This window comes from Onychostruthus taczanowskii, unplaced genomic scaffold (genome assembly GCF_017590055.1).
Source record: "Onychostruthus taczanowskii isolate IOZ18803 unplaced genomic scaffold, ASM1759005v1 scaffold67, whole genome shotgun sequence".
NCBI classification, from domain to species: Eukaryota; Metazoa; Chordata; class Aves; order Passeriformes; family Passeridae; genus Onychostruthus; species Onychostruthus taczanowskii.
The window spans coordinates 7352684-7373062 of record NW_024504455.1 but is presented as its reverse complement, the minus strand read 5'-3'; positions in this window follow the sequence as shown (position 1 = coordinate 7373062).

Genomic DNA, 20379 nt, shown 5'->3' with positions numbered 1-20379 from the left:
AACATTGTTTTCCTAGTATTTCACTGCCTGCTTGTAAACACTAGTTTATTGAAATGTACCTACATGGTCATATAAACTGTGAAAAAGACCACATTGTTTTCTTTGCCAGAGGTACTGCAGATGTAATGAAAAAGTCTGGTCCTTGAACTTAAACATCCAATCCTATATACACAAAAAAGTACATCCCTTCCTACCACACTATTTTGACCATGTATAGCTGTTCAGGCTTTTGACAAACAGCTAGAGGAAGTTGCTGCTCTGGAGATCTGGTTTGTTTGAGTTAGGTTTTTAAACTCTGTAATTCCCTTTAAAGAACTAGGGCTCCCTCCCTTCCCCCTTTATAATCTGTAAAAAGAAGGAAGGACACTTCAATGTACAGTGTTATTTTTACTGCTGGATCTTGTGCCAACAGAAATGCAAGGTTTAATTTTATTAGACTGTAGAGATTAAAAGTACCATAAGAATCTCAGTAAATGGTTATGAGTCTATATATTCATGTTTCAAAGTATCTTCTCTGATCTTATTTAAGTATATGTTAAATCTTGTCCTTTCACTCTTTATGACCTTAGATAAAAGATTTTAGGTAAGGCTTTAGCAGCTGTACAAAACAAAACCAACCAAATTGAAAAAACCATAGATAGGAAAACTGTTGCCTAGGTGTTGAAGCCAGTGAAGTGTAATACTGAATGGCACAAGAAATCACAGGTGATCCAATAGATTCTAAAATTAGGGTGGGATGTTAAGGACTTACCTCCATTTACCTAATTGAGCAAAGCCTAGCTGAGTTGGCAGAGTCAACACATGTCATCCTCCACAATGCTAGGGTTTGTTTTTGGGAAAGAAATCTACCTTGTTCATCAGGAAGGGGAAAAGTGAAGAAAATAAGCAGCTGTTTTGAGAGGGAGGATGTCATAACTTAAGCTGCCAGCTAAGCAGAGTTAAGTCCAGAATCTGTACAAGTAAAAGTAGTTTTCATGTATTTTTTGTACAAACCTTCACATTCTAAGGTTAAACCTATACTTCCAGACCTAAAGTCTACAAGAGCTTCCTCTGTAATCCATGGCACGTATTTCCCTGCTCTCTAGCCAGTATTCTTTGGCTAGATCAGATGTTTCAAAGCCCCTTCATGGAACAATTTGTTCACAGAGGTAAGTACCTGGCAAATGGAGTCAGGTTCTAACCTGGTGAAAGATCCTTCCTTGTTGCTTCTTCTCTATAAAATTTGCTCTAATAGGGGAAATTTGTAATTAAATTAGGTTTCCAGCTAACCTCAAACACTGCAAGCTGCTTCATATCTATATCTATATCATCTATATCTTCATCTATCTATATCTGTACCTATATCTACATATCATCTACATAATCTATATCTATCTATATCTATAATCTATATATATATATATATATATATTTCTGTTCGAATTTTACATACCTGACTATTAAAATCTATTTGATGTGATTTTAGATCTAGACATAAACATATCACAGATATGGCAGAGAAAGCATTGTCTATCTCTGGTCCCCTTTGAAAAGTTCAGACACACAAAGGTACTGTCAGTATTTTGGATAAATTGAATCTTGGAGAGAAAAAAAGGTGCAAAACATAGGAGCAAAAAGTAGAATATTACCTTAATAAAAGATAAAGTTAGAAGACCTACTAGTCTTCTCAATATTTTCATAGGCTTTACACACCAAACATCATGTGGTGGTCATTTTTTGTTGGTTTGTATGTGTGTTAATGTCTTTTAGATGGAAAGGAAATTCCAAACAACTCTTACTGGTCCTAATTAATTTTTCTTTTTTAAATTCTCCTACATTCTCAAAATACACATTCCAATATTAGAAAATAAGTGTAAAAAAGAATTGCCTGTGGAAGAATGTTTTATTTTTAGCATTATTTAACTATTCTTTAAAATGGCAATTTAAAAAAAAAAATTTAGTATGAGTAGGTATTTTCTTCATTTACAGGTAGAATAGATAGCTCCTTTGCTGTCTCTTTTACTACTAGGTTTGATTCATCCACTTGTATATGAAAAGAATGAGCACAGAATGATTCTCTGATTCAGCTGTGGCTTTTTTTAAGTCTGGTGAGTGTATCTATCACTTATTCTGAGTTTATATTAAATACAGATACCAGAGGAACTGTAACTAAAAGACTAAAAATGAGGCAACAAAGACACAGAGCACCACATTCACAAATCAATAGCCCTCTTTGCCTTTTACCCTTTAGAATGACATTTAAAAAGTCCTAATAAGGTCTAAAAGGGCTTCAGTAATTCTGGTTTTTTGTTGGGTTTTTTTTGTTGGTTTTTTTTTTTTTTTTTTTGAGTAAAGCGTAGAAGTGTCAGATAATGTTTAAATGAAACATGAGAAGACAGGATGTGATTCTTTTTAGTGAACTTTTTTTCCTTCAAGTTTTTCCTCCTTGGCTAAACAGACTGGCTGGTACATATAATTATATATATATGTGTGTGTGTGTGTGTATGTGTACATATTTATATTTTTTTCCCTATTATGTAGCAGGAGATATGTTTCAAGACCAGATATGTATTCTCTATGTTATTCTCTATGTTCTCTATTCTAGCATGAGCATGGGGGTCTCCCATGCACATATAAAAGAATGAAGAGAAGCTTTGAGCAAAATCCAAGTATTTTAGTACTCCTCAGCTGCTCTCCAGCACTGCAGCTCATTTCCTTTCACTCTCAGATGCTCATTCCATAAATGTACAGCCAAAACCTCATTGATTTTTTTTTTTTTTTTGCAAAGTCTGCTCTTGCTCCAACAGAATTGTAAGAACAGTGGCCAAAGTTCTGATAGCTCCATCACATCTTTTAACACAGAGCTGAATTGTGCAAACCTTGGTTTTGCCAGCCTGAGGTACGATTAAATAGCCATGCCATTTTAAAATGAATGTAGCTTAATACCTGAGATATGTTTTCTGACATCCTGGATTTAGGTTAAATAAATTCTGTGCTTCTACTAGGCTGGTTTGACAGCATCATCTGGCATAAATGGGCTAATCTGTATCTCTAAATTAAAATTCCAGCTATGCTGGTGTTTTCTTCTGTACACATATATTTAATGCAGAAAAGTACTGGTAGGGATTTCATTAACATAAATGACAATGGCACATGAAGAATTAGAGCCTGCTGTCAAGGTAAAGACAGTACTGCAGGCAGAAATCTTTTCCAAACCTACCTGTATAGGATTAATGCTTAAAAACTTATTGTAATTATCTTCACTGTGAACTTGTTCTTCAGATCAGCATCTTATTTTAAAATATGTAGGCATGCATAAAAAACAAATCCAAGCAAAATATGCAAAATATGTATTATTATGGCTCATTAGTGCTTGATGCTCATTCTAAATACAGAAGTTGCCATCATCCCGCTTCTGAGATCCAAAAGGTGTTTGGGCAGGAAAGAGAGAAAGTAGGAACAGAGTAGTCTGTGAAAGACTCAGCATCTCCTTGATCACTCTTGTGGACCATAATTTACACTTCAAACCTGAGAGCTTAAAACCTTTATACATAAGAAAATCTGTGTTTCATGCTGCTTCACCATGGGTGCAAAATTTGCACATACCCCAGGACAGTTGGGGTCAGATGACAGCACTTGTTCCTGAGCTGTCCATTTGAAACACTCCTATCCTGTATGGAAATGGTATATTCTTGCTTTGTGCAGTGCACATGATCACCTGTGCTCACCAGAAATGGCAAAGTGGCCACAGCAGGTTCCCTTTTGTTCAAGCTCCAGCCCTTGTATCACTGCCAATTGCTGATTCTCAGCTTTAGCCTTGAGCCTTGTGATCAGGAACAAAGGATATTTCTTGAGTGACAAATTCATCTGTAGCTGTTAGGAAGTAAAAATGATGTTAACTAGCAAAAGAAGATATTTAAAAGTACTGTAGCACGTGTGCTGATAAGAAAAAGTTACTTGCAGTTTTTTTCTTTCTAGCCTATTTATTATTTTGGAAGCTCTTGTAATTATTAAAAATGGTAATACAGTAATGTTTTCTGTTTTAAGACCAAGACTTCTCTTCACTTTGCTGTTATGTCTAAAAAGAAGTTGGATCTTGCTGGCTGATGATTTCTTCACTGTCAAGAAAGTCTCACCTTCAAGAGAGAAGGTTAAATTTAGCACAGTTGCATATACATAAATTTTGGGTGGAGGAATATAAACCTTTAACAGAGCATTCCTCAGTCTACGAAGGAGCAAATGTGTGAAAACAGACCCCCCAAAAATAATGAAATCCTCATTCACCTATCCTATGCTAGCATGGATTTCTGAGTTATCTTGGAAGCATATGACACAATAAGGGGTCTTACATTCCATTTGTGTTTTATTTGCATTGAGCATAACCACGTGGGCTAATGTATGAAAATAAAAATGATACATAAGTCCAGCCCAATCAAGCCACAAAACTAGACCTGAGTTTTATACAGCTGCACTTTTTATTTTATTTTTCATGCTGCCATTTTCAAGATGAAAAAAAGTGTTGTACACCATAAAATTAATTATCCTCATATACTCAGCTGCATTAGCAGTCCTAAAGGTTCCTCTCTGAATAGAAATATAATAAATTATCAAGGTACCACTGTGTGTATGAGCTACCTATTTTCTAATAATCTAAAATAATAATTCAGTAAAATAAATATTGTGAAGTAGTTTGATATCTCTAATATATTTATTGCATTATACATTTTTCCAGACTGTTCCTGTTGTCTTTTGGCTTAATATTTACTTGAAGGTTGAAAGGACAAGAAAAACCATACTGTAAATCTGTTGGCTCTTACTTGATAAATTATAAAAAAACTTTTGATCTTATGATCTTGAAACAACATAACCTAAAAGCCTTTTCCTTTTGGCTGGAATCCCAGACTCCAAATGTCATTCAAAGGATACATTTTCATGATAAACTATTTGATACTCTACATCCTTGTATAAATTTGTATTTTTTGTATTTTATTTTTTATATTGGTGCTTACCATGAGCTTTCTCATATTCAGCTTCAATTATTTAATTAGGGCTACATAAGATTGGATATTTTAAATAAAAGGATTTTTTCCAAAAAATGAATACCAGAACTTAGAGAAGAAGAAATTTAAAGTGGAAATTAATCTTTCTCGATTGTTAGATAAAACCAAATAATTTTGAATTAAACATGTGCTACTATACTATATTTGAGAAGAGAGATGGATATTTGAGAGAAAAAAAGGGAAGAACAGTTAGGAATTAGTATTCGAAAAACTATCTTGCTCAAGATCACTTGTGTAGAGATACATAACCGAAAAGCAGATTGTCATTTCTTTTTCTCTTTAAGGCTGATTATCCACGTCTAATTGCCTTTTTTAACACAAATTTTACAGTTGGAGGCAAATCAAATTTATTTTGCAATAGTGGAACACATACTGTAGATAAATAGTGAAGATGTATGGTAGTGTATGTATATAAAAAATTATTAAATCCTTGTCATCCAAGGATTACATATAAGTCAAGAAAATATTTGACTTCAGTAACTTTAGTTTAATGGGAAGAGTAGGGAATTGATTTACTACAAATTGTTCTAATATTACTGCATAATACAGCCTTACAAAATTATCATGAAAATTTACTGGTATGAATGCTATTATTTATTTCTTTGCCTTTTTTTCTCAGTAATCAATCATGGTGGTGAATTAATAGGGGTTTTTTTCCACTGCATTGCATAATATTATTAATTTCAGCATGTTGAATGAGCAAAAATTTACTAAACTGCTAGACTATAAATACATATTTCCATACACTTGTCTTTTGTAAATAAATTGTGTGTTGTAGCTCTGTAGCTTTCTTGTGTGTTGGGGATGTAATCAACATTGAAATTTAAATAGAATGCAGGAGGCTTACACAAAATGACAATTTTAAAATGGCATAAACTTTTTTAATTTGTTATTTTTTTTTAATTTTAGGAACCTTGCAGGCATAAGATTAATACAAGTACAGGACAGGGCATGTGACACTTGCTGGGTTTATATTGTAGTGAAATATCTTAGTGCTTTAATAACAGATTTTTAGCATTTTTCTCCTGAATTAAATGATGTTATTTAAGCTCCAGGTCCTATCAGTGGTGCAGTGCTAATGATTCACTCATCTCTCTCTATGGATGCTTGCACAAGAGGGGTGAGACTAACAGGTGCGTCTGGATTTCATCAAGAAGAGGATTGACAATGATTTCACTGGTGTAACAATTTAAATTGAGAACATTAACCTATCTCTTTCCCCATTGTTTTATTTGTTTGGATATTGGCCTCATGATTCAAGCTGGGTGTCAAAGCAGTGGTGTTTTGTGGAAGATTTTGAGTTCTGTGCTGAGTACAGCACAATTTGAAATGGAAAAAGTTTCTGCTTATGAAGCCCAGAGCTCACCAAGCCCTTCTGTGCACTTGAATGGTTCAGCTCTGTGATGTCCTGGACCTGGACTGGCACTGCAAAGAATCAGAAACCTAGAAGATTAGGTCTCCATTCATTCCTTATGTGTCTTTTTCCAGTAATAATGACATTACTGCATTATTGGAAGAATTCTGTATCTCACTAAAATTAACATGAAAATCCAAATTAATACCAAACAATTTTTTTTTTTTTTATTAATTTGTCATTTGATGGTGTGTAGAGGTGGTTGAGATGCTGAAGAAGGATTTTCTTGTGGGAAGATCCCTGTCAGTGACAAGGCATTAAGGTGGGTGAGAAACTTCTGGTTTCTTAAGAGAGAGAAGACTGAAAGTAGGAAAACAGTGCTGGAGGAAACAGAAAGCAATTTTCAACAAATACTTAGTGGTCCTGAAGTTCATGAGAATGTTTAGATTTGTTGAAATTAATAATGAAAATTGAATCACTGTAAGTAATATACTCTATAAGGCAACAAGCCAGGTTTGCTATTAAAGAGGAGGGGAAAGAAAAGCAACAAAACCAACCCCTCATTTACACAAACAGAAAACATTTTTGTTGTGGAATAAAAGACAGTGACTGAGAAAATAATGAAGGCATTTATATGAGAGTTTATGACAGCAGTTTCATCTGCAGTTTCTTATTTTTCCATGTTCAGGTGGGTGATGCCAGAACTGAAGGTTAACTTTTGACTAGGGATATATTGTACAATTTTCTTTTTGGCATCATTGATTTAAATATACAAATTGAGCTATGCAAGAATGGGAAGCAGATAAACTATCATTAGCATCATTCTAGTAACACCAGCCGCAGTGAATACCAAACAGGTTTATACTTAGCAGGGAAAGTGAATGTAGCTGCACTGAGATTTGAGCATCTATTAACAGCTTGTCCAGTGGCTGAGATTAGAGCAGTCTCCTGTCAGTTGGTATGTTTCACTCACAAAGTGTTCTGCTTAACATTAAGATAATCACTGTTTATGAAAAGACAAAAATCAAAAATATATATAATAAATCAGACTGCCCTATAGGATACTAGGTTCATGCCTGGTCATATATAGAATTTATTACTTCCTTCCTCAGCACACGAGATTGAACTTTCAACAGATTCGACATTTAAAACTAAAATTTAGAGTGTGTTATTGCCAAATGGTCTTTTGCTGCTGTGGAAAGCATTTCAGCTTGTGATGCAAAAGGTAAAACCTCTTCTAAATTTCCCACAAAACAAACAAAAAAAAAAGGTACGTTTTCCAGAATTTGCAGCCAGAGTAGAATGCCTATGTATTTTCCGGTATGAATGAATGTACGTGAGTTACTAATGCAATTTCACCCATTCTAGTACCATTTCTTGTTGCATTTTGAGCCTTTTGGGGTTAGTTTCTTGTAGGCTTTGGTCACTACTTGCAACCTTGAGTGGTTCAGGGTATCCTCTCTGTTTTGCTGCTTCCAGCTAATGTGTGGCTGCAGGACTGTGCCACTGTCCCTTCAATTATGAACAATTGTGTAGCTCAGAGTGGAGCATAGTCTGGTTTTCATCCCAGCTTTATGAGTGAGAGTTGCTCTGGACTAGAACACAGGTAAGTGCCACCAATTAGGAGCTGTGGAGCAATGAAAAACTGGCTGTGAAATATTTGCAGGTCCTTACCTAATGAAAATCTGAGGCCAAGACCTGCAGAAATCAAGCATTCAGAAAAATATTGGAAGTATACGCTCAAACACAAGTGATTACTTTATGAATTAAATGTCTTTTTAATGTGCTTCCCTCAATATCAGCTTTGAGTTTCACTGATTTAGAAAGAAGCTGAAGGTGTTAGTTGCTTTGTGTGATTTTACAAGCAATTACAGTATTGGAGAATTTGTGGACATTTTCTCACAGGAAAGCAAAAAACTATCTCCTTCCTGGATGTTTCTTCAGCTGCAGTAGAAGCAGACTGAACTTGAACTTTTCAGGGACTGTTATTAAACAGGTATTGACTTCTCTGATTCAGAGAGTAATATTTATATACCTGGTAGAAAAAAATATAGTTCCAGTTTTGACTCCATTGGATAGTGGAATCGGAGGTTAAATATAGTCATGGTGGTAAAGAAATTCAAGTAACTCTGAGCTTGCTCAGATATCAGTCAACACATGTCAATTCCTTAGAAATCTGCTCTCATAAATGTGCTCTAACCCTTTTTCTCACATGGATCCACTGCAGTGGTTCTGCAGAATGTTGTGACAACTAAATCAGTTTTAAGAATTCTATTTGTCAAGAAAAATATCTTCTAAACACATAACAGAGATGGACATAAATTTAAACCATCATCTCCGCTACTTCATAAGACTAGGATAATACTGGTTTCAGGCATATTTATCTCCACAAAGAACAACAATTGGATGCTTCTTTCATTACAATCTTAGTAACTTTCTGTCCTCTGCTTAATTGACTGATTGCTATTATTGGAACAGCACACTAAGTACATCATGTAGCATTTTTCTGTTTCATGTGGTCTATGGAAATTAAAAATTATTTAGCGCAGAAATGTTATTATCTCTGAAAAGAACGAAGAAAAATGTATGGAATAGTGGGTCTTCTCTATGCATTAGTTCTGGGTATAATCTTGAGAAATTTTATATAGTAAGAAGACAAAAGTGGCAAGTTATACATTTAATGTAGATTTCAGGTAAAACTGACTTGGCTTCCTGTTTACATTATATAGGTGAAATTGGTAAAGAAGATTGTTCAGTTCCATTTGGTGTTTCAGGATAAAAGTAAAATAGCCTGTCCCTGGCTTTTGAGAGTTTGATGGGTTGTAAACTTCAGGCTTTATTTCCAAGCATGATGGAAACTCTGTCAGCTGTTTCAGCAGATACACACATCTGGGCTAGCAGAACATTTTTGAAAAGAGTTGATGCTTAACTAGAATTATTATGGAAATGTTGAATCTTTGGTTTACAAAAATTTCCTTTAAAGCAGAGTGAGCTGGAAATTTTCATAGGAATAAAAGATGTTGCACATACAAGAACAATAATTATAGTCCTTCTTGTATCTCTGAAAGTCCAATAAGGGCTGTCTTCATCAAACCTCATAGTCCTAACTATTATAAGTGATATGAATAATAAACATATATAATAATATCTAAATTTTATATTTCTGGCCATGTTTATATTTCCCACCCTGCCAGGAAAACCTGGTGCTGAGGAATAACAAGAGATAAAAAATGTAAATGCCACGTTCAATCTCTGATGGAGACAGGAATATAAAAATCTTATCTTTATAAAAGTGAGTGGAGTTGCTTGTTCTCCAGTGGTAAATTTAACATTGAAAACACTGCTGAAACAAGTGTACTGTGCCTTGAAAAATGACTCAGCTTTACCTACAAGTGATTTTTCATCTACTTCAGTCACCAGTTCACTTCTGTTTGGTCATAGGATTAAGACAGAAATATGAAAGTAAGATCGTTGCTCTGATCATTCTTCAGCTGTGTCCAGTCTCATTTTCTGAGATTTTTTTTTTTATTTTTTGCACATGGGCTGGATGGATGCAGCTGGGGCTGTGGTCAGTGTGTCTGTGTCCAGGCTGAGGCTGGTGAGGAGCCCTCAGGGTTCCTTGATGTGCTTATCAATGACCCAGTGATATCCAGTGCACCCCCAGCAGGTTTGCAGGGGACCCCAAGCTGAGAAGTGCAGTTGGCACTAGAGAAGGAAGGGATTTCATGGTTTCCCATGTGCAGGGCATTTCCTGTAGCAAAGCTCTGGTAGATACAAAGCTCCACAGCTCCATGTCCCCAGCCATAGCCAGGGACAAGGCTGAGTGTGTATTACTGAGTACACATTTACCTGATCATCTGGATTGGAAAATTTGGTACTGTGTGAGAATCCACACAGTCCAAACCCAAAGATTTACAGTGCTTTGCAAAGATCATTTTGGAAAAATTAATATGGATGCTAGAAATGATTACCTGAATTATTTGAGCCATGAATACAGGACCCAAAACTTTTCTGTTGCACCACTGAATCTGCAGAAAGGAAACAAGTAAAAAGCAGTGGGAGAATGTGTTCCAGAGCTGACATTTATCATGCTGATAAACTATAAGCTTCACCTCCATCACATCTCAGCTTAGCCTCTTCTCGTTGTGGTCATCTGTAGATATTGGACAACATTAACATTCAGGAAGACGAATGTAGTGAGATTGATTTTTAATGTGATGATTTTCTGTATTGTGAATTTTTTGTTGTTGTTGTCTCATCACCTGCAAACTGTCTGTGGTGTATATGATAAGGCTGCACAGGCTTGCATTTTAGAAACAGAGTAGAAAGTCTCTATTAAGACTGCCAGTAGCAAAATAAAATTTCTGTAAAAACAAGATTGAAAATAGCTGAACTTTATGTATAAAATCTAAGTGATTTTTCCATTAGAACAGGATACAAAATTGAAAAGACAGATCTAACTGGCAAGGTTAGAACATAGTTAAGTAGGCTTTCCTCATTAAAATAAAATAACAACAACAAAAATCCTGCAAATTAACCAGCATAAATGATTTCTGGAACCTCTTTTCCCTGCTGGCAGATGATAGTGATTATACTAATTGTAGTTATATTTTCTGCAGAAGTTTACGAATAATGCATGAAATTAAAACATTGTTTCAGTTTTTGTTTGTCAGATGTTAAAATTACAGAGACAAAGATTTTATGTGAACTTTTTGAGAGCAGTAATCTCAGGAAATGGGCAATCCAAGTTCAGCATTGTTTTGGCATTACATCCCCTTCGCAGTAAAATGCTGAACAGATGTATCTGATAGCAGTTGTAACCTATTCAGAAGGAAGCCTGCCAGTGCTAACCTTCCACTGGTAGAAAGCAATAAAATGTCTCTGGAACCTGTTCACTACATATGGTTTGCCCGAGGTTACTGTCTTGCCTTTCTTACAATGTTACCCAATAAATCACGGAAAATATGGATTCATTTTGAACTTAAACTAAATAAGACAGGAAAAAAAAAAAACAAAAAAAAAAAAACCCCAAAAATCCAAAGAGCAGACTGTGAAGACTGTTGGATATTTTCCTTTCAGACATGAAATCAGGTATTTAAGAGGCTAAACTGTTTTAAAAAATACCTAAAATAGTGCCACTAAAATATTTCTATTCTTGCTTAATATACTTATTTTCTTTTCAGAGAGAAATACTATTGCAACCTACACTTATACAACATCTGCTGTGTTAATTATCTATCTATTACTAAGCCCTCAATTTCCTTACTCAAACATAATTCTTTGAAACATTACGAGAAACAATGGATTTAGGAGTATATCACTTGGGGATTTGATGTACTGTTCAACTTAGATTCCTTCATTCTGGCCAGATGGAGTTCATAAGAAGTTGTGGGGGAGGAAGCCTCTAAACTATTGCCAAAAAATCTTTACTGCACATGCAAGATTTGCAGAAATGGTGAAAGAGCAGGTTATCCAACCAACCAGCAGCCTGTAGGGAGAAAAGGCATAGGTTTTACATATAAATCAGTTATGGCCTTAATGCAAAATCAAAGGTAACTCTGTTTCAGACTGGAGAAAGCCTGTTCTCATACACTGCAGCTGCTATTTGAAATGAGCCATTTCCTTAATCTGTGCCCATATCAGTTTCCACAAGGGTAGTACTTAAAACAGATAAAGAGTTGGAGTTTTCCTATGATATGTATCAAAGAATACGACTTAGAAAGATGAAACCAGGAAGAGATAAACAGTCAAACATTCTGCATGTTTGATTTTAAATTACTTACATTTGGAGGGAAAAAAAAAAAAAGTATCTTTTCAGTTACCTAAGGTGGGATTTTTATCATCTGCATCTGAGCCTGGCACCTTGACCTGTCTTTAAGACAAAAGAGATGAGCTGCCACCTTTAGTAAGCCAGCTAACTTGTTTTGGTGATTTCTGTGCATGAGGAGAGCTGCTGATGTTTCTGTTTTTCCACTGATGCTCCAGGCAGCCCAAGAGGCAGGCTCAGTTTACACTGGCCAGTATCATCCTTTCCCCATGGCCACGGGTATGTCACGGTGCGGAGTTTACACTGCGAGCACAAACAAGCCAAGTGCACCTTTTCTTAATTTATTTCTGCATTTACTCTGCTCGTGATCCTCTTCTGAGAATGTAAATTGTTCTGGAATTCAGCAGCCAGGAGCCAGGCCCAGGACAAATGGCATTTATGCTCATTTGGGTAATGAGGTGATTTACAGAGAGACTCATCTTTGGCTTTAGGTGTGCTCCGGGTAGGTGAACCTTGGACCATCTTGTAAAGCTTGCCTGCTCATTAGACACACCTTGTGTGGAGGAGCCCTTTGGATGTGCAGAGATTTGATATGAATGAATTTGCCTTAAGGTCAAAGAGATATTTTTTCCTCAGGAAATATATTAGTTTATAGCACCGTATCGTATGCAGTAGGACACTGTTTAAAATATGTATAAAATTCTTTAGGCATTCAGAAAATGTTTATTTAAAGAGGATTGACTATCTAAATAAATTTAGAGAAAATATGAATTTATCAAATGTTACAATTAAGATTCCTTTGCTTTTCTTGGCAGTTCTTCCTGAGGAACAAAATTTTTGCTCTTTTGGAACAATGGGCCTCATTCCTAGGAGTCATAAATCAAGCCAAAGTAGCCTGAGGGATTTATACCAGAGAATGATCTGCACCACCAGGTAAAATTATTCCCAAAGGAAGATTCTTGGTATAATTCCAATGAATTCACTGAATAAATGTGTCCCTTTAATCATATATGAAATAATCCTGCTTCCTCATATGCGATGTCACTGGCTTGCGAAGGAGATTTCTAATATGCTATTTCCTATCTATTCGCTTGCTGAATTAAAACTAATAACATACCTTCAGCTGATTTACTTCTCTTACACAGGCAATATCGTTACTTTCTTACTTTATACTACTTTTGAAATAGAAAGTAAATATTTTGACAGTAAATAAAGATTAGGTTGTCTCAGTACGCTTAAAATCTTTACGAGATTTTATTAGAAAATATATATACCTGTACCAAAAAGTTGTAAATGCAGTCTGTAGTGTAGCTCAACAAAGTTATGTTCTTTATCTTTTAAATTATCTTTTCTGCTTGCTAACCTAGTAACTACAAGGAGATGGGAGAACCATAAACCTTTGGAACAAAATAGGTTGTTAAGATATTAACACCCTATTAACACCCTTTTAATTTTGTTAGAAATTAATTTGGTTTTGCTTTTTCTAGTTCTCTGAAGGAAGGAAATAGAATATATTTTAAACACATTCTTGAATTTTTGTAGTGCCTGAAACTGCTGATGTTGTTTAGAAACATTTCTTCTACCTCTGCAGCTTTGAATTGTTGCAACAGTAATAATTTTTGCCTGAAAGTTGTGATCTTATTTATACAAAGAAACTGAGGCCCAAGCAGAGCATTTACTGTCTTTACTGTTGTATGTCAAACTCCCCAGGGACATTTACTGTCACCTATTTGTCCTACATCAAAAAATAAAATTATAGTATGTGGCAGATCTACAGATACAATAAATAACAATTATGGTAAAGCAAAAAATTTCTCCAACAAAAATAGATTTTGCTGCTTTCTCCTAGAAATTTATTTTGACCACGTGTAGTTTATAAATGTAATACCTGTGTTTGAAAACAGAAAATGTTTATTTTCACAATTTAATAGGAAATTAAGATTTGCTGCTAACTTTCATTTGAAGAAAATATGGTAAAGTTCAAATGCAAGACATGGACAACTTAAAACTCATACAAGTTTTTTTCAATACTATTTTCAAAAGGTTCTGATTTACTGTTGTTTATCATTTCAATTAAAAGGTAATATACAATTAAATTCACAAAATGCTTAAAGAACATGAAGGTTGTGACACAAACTGACAACAGACAGGAAATTCAAAGTTAAGACTATAACTCTGGTTTTAAGTCATGTAGTGGAAACACAGAGAGCATTATAGATAGAGTGTCAGCCTTAGGTTTCAATTTCCTGGCTTTTGTCAGTTTATGTCACAATGTTAATTATGTTTAATATAACTTTTCAATTTAATTTCCTTGTCTGTTTTCCTGTAACAACTTCTTGTTTCTGTTCTTGTTACAGGGGAAAATAAATTTCATTACAATTAAGAAGGTACATGTTATTTACCAGAATGATTTATTTTTTTCTTTTCCTTAAGTTTTGCTGGTTTTGACTGGGAATGAGTTACTTTTCCTCACAGTGGCTGTGTTTTTAAATTTGTGCTGGAAGCAGTGTTGATAACACAGCGATGTTTTATTTTTTGCTGTGCAGAGCTTTTTTTTGCTTTATCTATTAACCTGTCTTTGAATCAATCCATGACATTTCTGACTTCTACACACCCAATTCCCTTCCCCCTCCCTCTACAGGGAAGTGAGTGAACATCTGCACGGGACTGACCTGCCACAAAAAAACCACAATATTTTTCCCAAAGCCATGATCCATAACTTGGATAACCTATTTTTATATATCTTATTATTGCTAATTTAGAATTCTTACGATTAATTTGTTTTACCTACCTATAGAACATAGAGGTCTATGTATTTTTACAAAATCCATTTGCATAATAAAAAAGGCACTAAAACTATTTGCACTAAAACTACTTATTTATTAAAACTAAGCAAATTTACAACCTACCACAATTTTAAGGCCATATTAGGTATTCTTGATCAAGAAAATGATAGTTTCTTAGGTGTTATGACAGCTTATAATGAGAGAGCCCTGCTCTGCAACATAGAATTTAAGGGTTCCAGTCAACACAATTCTCATTACAAAAGATAGAAAACTGTACCAAGAGAGAAGTCTGGCCTTGCAGTACATGCTACACTCCCTGTGGATGTTGATGTTGAAATTACAGAAGCAAATTGTTGTCTTGTGAGTTGATATTAGTAGGGGAAGATACTTCCACACTGCTGGCATAATTCCATCCTGCATGGTGTTAATTTCTCTGTTCATTTCCATATTTCAATGGGAAAAAGAACCATTAATTTTAGAGTGCTTTTCATTACCAAAAAATAAATGTACTTATTTATGTCTTAATTTAAATTATGTAGTACATAAGGATATTTGATTAAGAGCAATTGATTTTTACCTAAAGAGGAAGTCTCTAGGTGCTGGGCACAAATCTAATCTCACTCTTTGAAGTTTTATATCCACCTTGGATCTGAAGCCTTGTATCACAATATCCTTGGAAACCTGAATGCAACACATTGACTTTCAAAGCACTTATTCCCAGCTGCAAGATCTTCAGGAGCTTATGTTTGGTGTGGCTGATGAGAAGCCTTCAGATCTGAATTTTAATAGTGAAAATAGAGTAGGAATATTTTAGGTGTCTAAAAAATAAATTTACAAACAATAAAAATTGAAAACAGACTTTTTTCTTTTCAGTTCAATATTTTGTTGCAACTGAATGGGACTTCTCTAGTTGCTGAAGCTGGACTGGAAAAGGTAGAATTCTTTGAGGAACAACAGATCTTGGATCGTGTGTCTTGGTTGGAGATTTTGCTTCCTGCTAAATGTTCATGCCTGTTTTTTCTCCCCCTGTTCAGGATGAAAATTCATCAAGTCTCAGTGGCTTGTAAATAAGTCAACCATATATGGCCAGCTTTTTCTCAATTAATATGGGATTTTAAAATAACAGACAATTTCAGGTGCAATCTGTATACACTGCAAAACTTAAAGCTGTGGTTTTGTTAGCTTGCAATCCCTTAAACAGGCAAAAAATTCCTTCCAACTGTGTGCGTAGGTTTCTTAGAAAATCAGGAACAGATATGTAAAAACAGTAAAAGAAAATTACTTAAATGACTTTAGTTGGTCCAAGTTTGAATTTTTCCTCATACAACTGGCAAAAAAACCCCATGGAATAAAGTGTACTTGCAGATACTGGAAACAAGCTGTTTCCTATAAGAGGTCAGCCAGCTTAATTATTCACTTTACTACTAAATATGTTACAGCATATATGTTTTTAATGGCTAAAGTGTTACTGAGTTTCAAGAAAGTTTTGTCTAGCCTAAATTAGTGTTTGTTTTTTGATAATGCCTTGTGATTTTATGCAACTTCAGTTTAGTGAAATAGTTTGGAACGATAAATGCAGGTTAAGATCCCCAGTATATTCACTATTAGGACATGAACTAATGACCTCTTAAGTCAAAGGAAGTCTTTCTGTAGAATACAGTGTGCTTTAGCCCACATCCTAAATTAATTTTTTGTGTGCTGTTTTCCCCTACTTTTTTTGCATGCACCAGTGGAACTTGATGTCACAGTTTTAGGTTGAGTTTTTTACTGTTTTACTGTTGTTTTACCTTCTCACATACATTGCCACTTAGATTAATTTTGTTGTGTCTGTAGCATTTTTATTTCTGACTGCCTTTTAAGTGGTCCCGGGAATATAAGATATTCATAAGAAAAGGCACGACTTTTATAGGGAATAAAAATTTGACTGCTAAGTTTATGCGAATGTATCATTACATTAAAAAAATAAATTTTTCCTTTTTTTTTTAATAACTGATAATAAAGCTCTCTGATGAGCTGTTAAAGAACTGGTGTGGAAAACTACTTCTTAGTCACCACTATACAGTATTTTCTAGAGAGCTATTAACTGAAACAGCCGTTTTTATACTTTATCTGCTCATTTTGAATGTTGCCTTTTTTTTTTTTTTAGTAACCTAGGACCTATATGTTTAAAAATTAAACATTTCTCTATAAATGTTTCAAAATGTGGTCTCACATGTTCTAGACTAAAATGCTTACTTTATTTTACAGTTTCTTTTTATTATCAAGATAGAGCCATGGCTCTAAAGAGGAAGCTGTGCCAGTTGACTGTTCTATTTTATGTCACTAGCCTTTCTCCTTATTAGTCTTTTAAAATTCCTTATTTACCACATGCAGCAGGACTGAGCCCCCACAATAAAAGCTGCAGCTGTTTCTGCTTTTTTCTTTCTCCTTTTGCCTTCTGCTAGCTGTGTCCCAAATACAGCCAACAATGGTCTGTCTACCCAGGGAACCAACATCAAAAGTCTCTTTTGTTTTAGTACATTCCTCCTTTGCTGCCCCAAGAGCAGCAGCTTTTATGGCATCTGTGGCACGTCAGCAGCAGTTGTGAGTACAACTGTGGGCCATAATCTCTCATTAATTTTTCTGACCAGAAGCTCTCTGGGCTGGCTCCAGCCTCCAGTGGCAGCAGCACCAGCTGGCCCAGCATCCCTGCGGAGGGTGTTTGCCCTTTTGCCTCTTCTTTTATAGAGCTGCTGTTGGGCCAAGAGGTCCTGAGGAGTCCCAGGCTGTCCTGATGCATTAATTGGAAGGAGAGAGAGAGAGAGATGTTGGCTCTCATTGGGCGTTTGGTGGCATAGAACCTTCCAGAAGTTGTGGCTATGGCCACAATCACTCCCACCTGTGATTTGACACCGGGAGGACACCAGCACTGGTGTCTGTTTGTGGACATGCTGGATATGTTTATCAGGTTCTGGTTAGAATCCAAGAATCATTGTGGTTGGAGAAAGCCTCCAAGATGACCAAGTCCAACGTTTGGCTGGGCACCAATATATGAGATAAACCATAGTATCAAGTGCTACACTGGGTCATTTCTCCAACACTTTCAGGGATAATGACTCCATCACCTCTCTGGGCAGCCTGTTACAATTCTTGACTTGATGGACTGCAGTTAAATCCCTGATATAAACAAGAAAAAGACCTGGGTTCAGTACTCAGGAGAGGCCACCCAGTGGTTGCTGTTCTTCTGTGTCGTGTTACCTATTTTATAGTGACAACAAAAGGAATTTATAAAGCCTGTCTTCCCTTTGACGACCTAAGAATGAATTATTAAAACAACACTTTGTGAAGCACATATTCTGTCTCACACGTATATTGTCTCAAGATGATCAGCCTTTTTGTACCGTGACATGAGAAGGAGAAGCTGCTTTGATTTTGGAGAAAATGCAAACAAAATAAAAAAAAAAAAAAAAAAAAAAAAAAAAAGAGAGAAGAAGAAAAGAACAAGCTGGCACTGTCTTTGTTGTATAGACAGGAGATCCAAGAGACAAATTAAGCTGTTTTCTACTCAGGCAACCTTGATGTGGCCAATAAGTGTCTTTGCCATCACACCCTCTGCTTGTGGTTTAACCCCAGACAACAAAAAAGCACCACCCAGCCACATACTCCACTTTGGTCTGGGGGAAAAAATCAAGAGGATAAAAGTGCAGAAACCCATGGGCTGTTAGAAAGAGTTTAATAGGGAAAGCAAAGGCTATGCAAAAGCAAAGCAAAACCAAGAATTCATTCACCAGTTCCCATGGGCAGACAGTAGTTCAGACATTCATCTTTGTATGCTGAGCATGATGCCGTGTGCTTTGGAATATCCCTTTGCTCAGTTTACACAAAAAAACGTACTTCATCTACTGAAATGTCCAATTGTAGAGGGTAACTGAAACTGAGAAAATATTACATTCTTAGTTTATGGAGAAATCAGGTGAAAACAAACTCTTGTTGACTTCAAAAATATTACTTATGATTCCCCACTGTGACAAATCCTGGCTAAAAAATCTTGGTTGCTCTGAGGCCCAGTGACCTACCCCAGGCTGAAAATTTAAATTTTAACACATAAATATTAGACAAAACTAAATATTTGATAGCTTTTATACGTTAAAAGGAGGAAAATTCTTTGCATACTCTTAATTTGATTACTCATTTTGGTGGTGTTAGTAAAAGTATCACTTGTTACATTTTCAGGACTCTTCTAATGAAAAACACTAGGTATTTAAGTAAAAAAAAAAATCAGTGCTGTGTTACTGGTTTGTTTGTTTGTTTGTTTATTTGTTTTTTTTTAAATAGAAACCTGCATTTATGCCATGTAGCAATGATGTTATATTCTTTTGTTTATTCCAGGCTTCAGAATTTGCCAACACCTGTGAGGCATTTGTCATCTCATAGTAATATCTCTCTTATCTGTCTTATTGTTTAATTACACCATTGCCCAGCTGCATAACCCTGATCAGTCTAAACTGATTGTGAAATTTCCCATATCCCTAATGGAGAGGCTGCATTATATCCCTCTTTAAACTGAGGGATATTTAGGTGGTGCGTTCATTATTCACTCTTATTAGAAGATTGGTACCTAGAAACCAAACGTATGAACAAGTGATGGTTAATAAGTTGCTAAAAAACTACTTAGATTCATAACCTTTGGTCAGTTTACATAATAAAATGGACTTCACCTACTGAAATGTCCAATTCTAGATCGTAGAAATACAGTATTGTATGTACACGTCTGTGAGGAACTTGTACTTAATTGTAGATGTAAATCAGTGCATAAAGAACAACCTGTTAGAGTTTATGTACTATTTTCTTTCATAGAACTTTTTATAACAAGGATAATTTCTTTGCAGATGTTCTTAGGTATGGATGTGATTTTAATATGAGGAGCACAATGGATTATTTTAGTGTTTTTAAAGAAAAAGTAAAGGGTATGGGTAATATTTGATTATAAACATGGCTTTTTTTCCACTTTGTAGCTTGCTCTTGCAATTGTATGACACATTTTGAAGAAAAAAACTCTAGAATCTTTGCCAAAGTAAGCCAGCCAATCTTTAATTTCAGAGGACTCAGACTCACTGTGGAGAAGTCTGCATAATCTGTAGGAGAAAAGCATCACAAATCTCCATTTGCCACCTAGACTTGGGCTGTGATAATTTATAATGGATTATGATTTTGCCTGATAATTTTTACCACTAAAGTAATGAGTCAAAATCTGGTTCAATTCTAAAACTGGGTTCTTTTATTCGTGAAGTTTTTTAAAAAATATTTTAAAAATTTTTAAGCATTACAAATAAATTGAAAAAGTTCTTTCCTGCAGGCCTTAATTTTCAGCATTAGTGCGTTTGGTATCTTTATTTATAAAATAGGTGTCATTACAGTGTATCTCTCAGTAAATTTCTCTTAAATCTTTATGCT